Source organism: Gallinula chloropus (genome assembly GCF_964237585.1).
Source record: "Gallinula chloropus genome assembly, chromosome: 15".
NCBI lineage: Eukaryota > Metazoa > Chordata > Aves > Gruiformes > Rallidae > Gallinula > Gallinula chloropus.
In genome coordinates, this window is record NC_140100.1 from 15,638,343 (window position 1) to 15,646,367 (window position 8,025).

The following is an 8,025-nucleotide window of genomic DNA, read 5'->3' on the forward strand; positions in this document are numbered from 1 at the left end:
GCAGTTTGGTGCAAAACTGCATTGTGTATCACCAGTTGTGTGTATTTTGCTATGAAGTCCTATTATATCTATCTCTCTGCTGTCCCAGTAAAATGTTCTTGTCCCAGCCTGTGAGGTTTTGGTTGTTTCTGGGTTTCTTTTTCCCTCCTTGCCCTCACTCCCTCTTAGCGAGTGGCTGCATGGTTCACAGCTCAGCTGGGGCAAAACCATGACAGACATGGGTTTGACAGATGGACAGCATGGTGGATAAGGATTATTGACTGGACAGTTGCACTCAGTTGTGGTACAATGTTCAGTGTCCAAATGGAGATAAGGAACAAGTGGCATTCCTAAGGGGTTTGGTACCAGGACTGACACGTTTAACGTCTGTCAGAGACAGGGATGTCTCGTCCATCTTTTATCTTTTTTCCCTATTCTTACCTTGCAAAGGAAGAAGGAAAAATACTTAATTTTTGTTGTTTTATTTCTAAGAGGTATTAGAGAACAGTGAACTACCCTAGGAACACAAACTGATAATCTGTCATCAGGGAAGGAATTATTCTAAACTTTTACTAGTTATTTGCAGTGTGGATAGCACCTTGGAGGCTTTGGTCAGACACAACAGTTTTTTCAGCATAACAAACGGGTAGTCCCCATTTCAGACAAACTTAGTGTCTGAGGCCACAAAAGTAACCTCTTTGTTGAGATGGGAAAGCATGCAAATGGAGGAGACTGGTTGTGCAGAGAAGTATGGAAAAGTGACCTTTTGCTTGCAGTCCTTCAGTGCCTGTGTGTATGACTGTCTAAATACAGTCTCTCCAAATCTATCTCCTATGAAGGCTCTTCTACTCCACAAACCTCTGGCTGTGCTTCATGCTAGTCCCCACGCAGAGTTCCAGGGCAGTCTGAGCTGGGATTTGCCATCTGTTTGCCATTAATTAGGCACAGTACATTCCCCAAAGTGTGATACAACTGCACGTTTCTGTAATTTTTTCTTGTTTTATAGAGGGCTGACCTTATGCTATGAATGTTTGATGTGTTTATTTGGCAGGAGAGGTGAAGAGTGGTGCTTGGTGTAGATGTGGGTTGTTTAGGGGTTTTTTCACCCTTCTTTCTTGCCACTATATTTTCTCTCTGAGGTGATTGAGCTTAACCAGTCTTTAATTCCTGTGTCAGAGACTCTCAGAGTTTCCTTAAAGGTGTCTCGCTTGCTCACTCAGGGCTGTGATCTGAACTAAGACGATATAGAACAGTATCGAGTATATTGCACTGTTTCTTCTGTGACTACTTCCCTCATGCACATACTTACCTGGTTCTGTTCCAGATAGGTTTTATTTTAAGTTAGATTTAGCAGTCAGTAACCTTTGTTTGTTCCAGGAAATGGACTGCTAGCGTAAGGCTCCCTATTGCAGTGTATTCACTAGCTAATTCTGTGCAAATTTTTCTTTTCCTTAGGACCCAAGCCTGGTGTACCAGGCATTCTTCTGTTTACTTGGCATATGTGATGTGGGTACATTTTTATTGCCCACATTCCACCTCTTCGTTAGTCTCATTCTCTGTGTTCATCTCATTTAAAATGTCAGGATCTGCCACTTCTCTGCAGTTCCATGGTGGCCTACCCTGGCACATCCCTGAACTGTGCTGTAGTCATTGCTGTGAGTGGAGAGGTCAGCGCAGTGTCTCTTGATGTTTCTTTTGAATAACGTCAGCTGTTGTGTTGGGGGCTGTATATTGAAGCTGTGTTTTGTAGCTGTCTTAATCTCAGAATCTGTTTTTTTGGGATGGCAGCAGAAACCTGTGACTGAAAGGGGCTTATTTTTATAGTTACATTCACTCAGTAACACGCTGGTTTGCTAGATTCTTTCATACAATATTCAGTCGCTTTGTCTGGGTTTACTGCCTGGCCAGGTGAAAAGGAAGGAGGCTTTGTTTGAGGTGTAGCCTTGAGTGACAAAGCAAACTATAGTTCCCACAGCTCTATGAATGCCTCTGAAATTCCTAGTGACCTGACATGCTCAGGAAAGGAGGTCAGCATATCTAAATGAGAAACTTTTTCAGAATGGCATGTAGTATTTGCAAATTTTGCTTTCCAACAAGTAGACTTTATTTTTTTGTGTATCATGACTGAAATCTATTTAATTTATTATAAATAATTTAACCTTAACATTGAATAATGGGAGACAAACTATCAGACCTTGCTGTTGACTGTCATTTATGTAGCCAAACACAACAGCATGAAGGATTGTACCACCTTGGTATTTGGCATCCCCTTTGTGCTGCAGTGAAGTCATTCTAGATGTGCAGTAGGGGTGATTGAAGCACGTTGCAGCCACACAGAGAATCTCACACTTGTGGAATGCAGCACTTCTCCTGTCCAAGAACCCACTGCCCTTGAAGGGTTAGAATACAAGGAGGGCAGCAAAATCTCCTGATATTTGCTGAATCTTGATGTTAATGAATTGTGTGCTCTTAAAATGTAAGAGGATGTTCAAGTCTGCAGTTAGCCAGCTCTCAGCCAAAACAGAATTTTATCCTGATCTCCTGTGGCAGGCTTTGCAGCAGAGATCATCTGTGGAACCTTGCGATCAGCACTGCATGCTGAGATCCTTCTTTCATGCAAATTATGACTTTTTCTGGGAGCAACTGATAAGCTTTCTCAAACAGCATGATAACCCAACACATGAAAAGCTTCCTTATTCACGTGAAGGAGTGGCTGCTTCTGTATGTGCTGTAGTGACCTTAATTTCCATGTGATTAAGTTTTGATCTTTTAATGGTTTCTTTGTGATGGGTGACAGAAATGATGGACAAGGTGGAGAAAGTGGCGTGTCATTGATTACAAATGAGCTCATTTGAAAAATACAGATTTCAAAATTCAACTGAACTCACTTTCTCTTCAAATTAAATTATGCTGTGTTCTTCTTCTGTAAAGATGGCTGGATTTCTGATTAGGAAGCAGATCATACAATGCAACTTGGCTGAGGTACATAACGAAAAGAGAAACCTGAGAAAAGTCGAACCACCTAATATTTCCTATGCTGCATATTTCACATTAAGTATTTAGAGAGTACAATTAGTGAGTTTAGTTGGATGATAATTAATGTTATGATTGTTATAAAATACTTTTGATGCTTCCACTGGTGGGATGCAGAAATCTGACTGTCTCAGGAGCAATAAGGAAAACAAACCTCTAACTCAAGCTAGTCTTCCAGACTCTAAATGCTCTTATGTGAGCAAATGTAGAATTATTTCAATAGCTTCAAGTCTTATTCATTGTAACTAAGGTATTTCTCTGTAAATGACATTGGGATCTGATCCACGTAGGACGAAACAGCTGTATGGTGGGACTCATGATAGGTCAGTAATAGAAAGAGAACATTAACCATCGATTCCTGCAAAAATGTCAGAGCAATGATCTATTAAATGCTAAGATGTTGATTATTGCAGCCTATCTGGGAAAGTGTAAGCTGTTTGACCTAGTATGTTTACAATAATATTAATGTCATAGGCTTATTTTGCTGTAAAACAAATTAGGCTCATGTTGTTTTCAGCAAAACCACTGTAACCTTACAGCTATTGTGACAGGGAAAAGAAGGTGCCACACAGGAAGCTTAGAATCATGACTTTATATTTGCCAGCAGCAAGGGAACCTGCTACTTGAAATTGCTCCCTACGAAGGCCATAAATCAGATTATGCCAGCAGAGCTTTTTCGGTAGTAGTAATGTGGTGGCTTTCCTCTGTTAGATGTCACTGGTTTACAGCAAATCTGTTTTGTACACCCTTCATCTTAATCAGGAGAAAGTTAGACAAAGGTAGGAGTAAAAGATAGTGAAAAAGCTCCTCAAACCTTGCTTAGTGAAAATCAGTGGTACCCAGGCTTTTGAACACTGCTGGAACGGGTGCTTGGTATTGACAGAGATATCAAAACCTCAAGCTTTTTATTCTCCACTTTTCCTCAGGTGTATATTCATATAAATTAAGACTTAAAAGGGAAACACTGTTGTATTATCTGAAAGCTGTGAGCTTTGGACATATGTGACAATGCCTGCAAAAACAAAAAAGAAAAGGAAACCCTCTTCCCCACAAAACAAGCAAAAACACAACAGAAAGATGCAGCAAACCTTCTTTAAGAATTGTATCTGTAAACCCAAACCAGACAAGCTTACTGTTTTTGCATTACACTCTGAGCACAGCTCTTGAATATGTATCTTCACATATTTGCTGAGGACTAAATCCTCTTACTTAAGGGTCTTGATTAAAAAAAATGCTTTTCTGTGAATGGCAAGTAGGGTGGCAAGCTTTACTGCTTTATTGTAAAAGCTACAAATAAAGACGTAAAGATTTATGCAGTATTGTGGTAACTCTGATATAGAAAACTGTAAGGTTTTTCTATTGTGGTGGTGTTTTATGCATACTGTTTCACCCTTTGATGTTAAGCATGCACAGGGAGAAACCTAACAAAATAACATTGGCTGTTTACTGTTTGCACTTGTAAATGCAAACACTTTTATTTGTGGGCTGTATCTGTCAGCTCTAGCCATGGGAAGGCACAAGGCTTCCTTGGCACAGTCAGACAAACCTCCTGGATCACTAGACCCTCCCCCGTGTCACGGCTGAATGCGGTGGAATCGGTTAGAGGAAAAGACTTGTACACTTACAGGTAGAGACTTGGTGGTGGCATTTCACCTGAAGTTCAACTAGCATTAATAGAATGATCATGATCTCACCAGTTCCTATTTGAGGGGCGTTGCTTCTGATTTATAATGACATTCTGCCATCAGGTATGGCTGTTTGTAGGCAAGCAGGGTGGTATAGGTTGCTAAGGGCCTCTGGAGGTCATTCTAGCTCCCTGTATAAGCAGGACCACTTGGGTTCACCCTATAAAAAATTCTTATGTGCCTCTGGCAAGGGCAGAGATTGAGAAACAGCCTTGGTATTTAGCCTAAGTAAAGAACTTGGTCTTGATGGAAACTTGTGACTTCTGATAAAGTACTTTTGCTCTGCTTGGTTAAAAACGTGTGGGCTAAACTACAGGCAATCGTGTGCTTTACATATGCTAGGATTGTCTTTGCCTCCAAGCCTTACTTGAAATACCTCCTTTTGGCTCGGATGCAAAGGCAACTCTACCAATAAATAAAACACATGAACACCTCTAGTTTATCCCATGTGGACCAGAAGGATCAGCCTGTTGAGCTACCTGCACAATCTCACTGCTGTGAGCTGGATTTCAAGTATGAAAACAGAGGCAGACTACAGAATCCTCCTGCTTAGTTGAATATATTGTGAGATGATACTGAAGAGGTTCTGATGAATATAGATGAGCTCCTGTACCTATTCCAACAGAAATCAAAGCTCAGCTTTTTTATTTCCCATCTTTACTTAAGCCTGCTCTTCTAGCTCTAGTCAGGAACCCTTAATCTGGCAAGCATGATGTCTTTTATATATTTTGTTCTCTGTGAGAAGCTGTGAGCTAAAATCAAATACAACTTGAATGAAATTTGCATGTACTTTAGCAGGCACTGCAGTTCAAAGAAAAATGGACTCTAACAGACCTTTGGAGCATCTTTGGCAGCTACCTGTTATAACATGGGTCTGCTTTACATGTAAAATGGTCCCCAGCTGTGTGGATGTGGAAGCACCAAAAGATTGTAATGCTAACAGCAGCCACAGGTGATTTTGTTCAGACACTTTGATATGTTTCAAGTGCATCATAATCTGAGGTGTTTTTGGCAGTGTTCACATGCACTGAAAGTGGTTCAAATGGCCAGCACAGCAGCTGGTAGTGTGGCTGTGGTTGAACAGATGAGCTTGTCCTCTGCTTGTGTGTCATGTAGGCATGGTGTATGAAATGAGAAGTGGTCGTTAGATTTGGGATTTGATCATAATTGGAGAAAGCTCTCTAAATCTTCCCTTGTTTTTCTGTTTTAGACAATACATGTTGCAGAGGTACTAAGAAAAGTGCTGTGTGGTAACTGAAGCAAAGATGTGGCACCATGCACAAAAGGGGAGGGGGGATAAAATAAAAGGTAACAAAAATCAAGTCAGAAAAGGAAACACAATGGATGGTCACCTAGCTTTTCTAGTTGGGTATTGTGTTGTGACCAAATCTGAGGTAGTGGTGTATGTTGCTCTTGGCAACAACTTTGCTTCAGCAAGTTATTTTCAGTTTGGGTCACTTCAGAAGTGTGTCTGTGACAAACTGCAGCACTGGGGACAAGTAGAGCTGGCTTGGGCAAAATGTGTCAGAGGGACATGGCCTCTTCTTACAGTGGCTTTGCTACTAAGGAGCATATCATGTGTAGGCATATCCTGCAAGACAGCCTGAGGGGACTGAATTATTTTTAGCAGCTTAAGCAATGCTAAATCTCTGTATAGGCAACCATACAATTAAATAGATCTTAATTTGGTTTGATCTAAATTACAGTGAAGGTGAATTAAGACACGTGAAAGAAGCTATTCAAATTCTGAATTCAACCATCTACAGAGTTTTATGCAATTTAATCAGTGTCCTTCAAATTCACAGACTTAATTAATGTAGTTAGCTTTTCTAAGATCCTTAAGTGCTGTGATGGCAATTTGAGTCTGAAAACTCTTGTGGGGTGCAATATTTGGGGGGTACAAACACAATATCTTTCTAAGATCCCTTTGGCTAAATTTGTGTAGCCTGTATGTTGTCTTTACAGGCAGAGGTCAGATTGAAGAAAGCACGAGGAGACTTGTTCAGAGCTGCCAGAGCATTCTCGTACATTCCCAGTGCAAAGCTTGCTAATGAACTTTATCCCAGGTCAGAGGGTGAATGGAATGCTCTTACCAAGGCTGGGTATTTTTTTGGCAGTGTTTTGGGGCAAAGCTGAGAGATCAACACAGTGAAGTATAAAAAATAAAAACTGCTTTGATTCCTTTGTTGGAACTGAACTGAATTTACACCTTGGGTTTAGATTTAAAGAAAGGTCTGTCAATTATATCCTAGAGAAATGCAGAGAACTTCCTGTTTTCAGAGGTATGAGGTTTTAATATCATAAAATGTTTTTCATTTATACCCTAATATAGACTTCTCTTTGATGTAAGGCTTTTATCTAATCAGAGAGATTTTCTGATTTTATGTAATCTGGTAAATTTTAAATTACTTCGAATAGTGGCTGCCTGACTCTTGCTCCCTTCCCCTACCTATTTTATGAGGCAGTTGGAGACATACACACATTGGGACATTACATCACAGTGGTAATCTTTTTCCTTCCTCCTTTCAATCTTTCCCCCTTCTCTCCCTTAATGTGCTTGTAGAACATTTACTTAACAAGTTCAATGGGAAAAAATGGGATTAGTCCAATGATACAAGTTTCCACAGAGACTCCTTGGGAGTTTGTCCATGTGCTAAACTGATTTCTCTGCTCGTGCCTCTCTTGCTTGAGGGAACTTTGTGAAGGGCTAGCCAATGTCACTGCAATGTCTGCTTCTATTAGATGATTTAATTGAGGAACGTGATAAATTATTGTTACAACTGAAACACTTTGACAGGTGTTATTTTAAGGGATTCAAACCAAAGTTACTGCTTAATTCTTTAACTATGGCATCTTGTTCCATGCTGGAGCACTTGTGGGTATTAGCAGTTACTGCTGAACTCATCTGCAGTGTGCTGAATGCCCACTCAGAACGAGCTACAACTTGGAAATGTGTTTTGGAGCATCAGTCCGTTCCTACAAGCTGTTCTTCCACTACAACTTGGGTTCAGCCATATGTCTCAGTAGGAAACCAGAAATACCTTGCTTGTTTGCCAGCTATTCTTGATCCTTTTAAAGGAAGGAAAAGGAAGGAGTCTCAGTTTTATTTATGAGGGGGTGCACAGGTTCCTCAGATTGTGAGAGCAGAGGGTGATGGTACTTTTTCATGCTCTGAAAGATGCAGGCAAATCCTGGCTTTTATTGAAGCGGAATTAAACCTCTTCCTCCTGCTGTCTTGTTTCACCCTTCTCATAGTGGAAATAGTCAAAACTGTCTTGGGAGCTTCATGTTGTAGCTCATCTAAACATCATTATATAGTCATAATGGG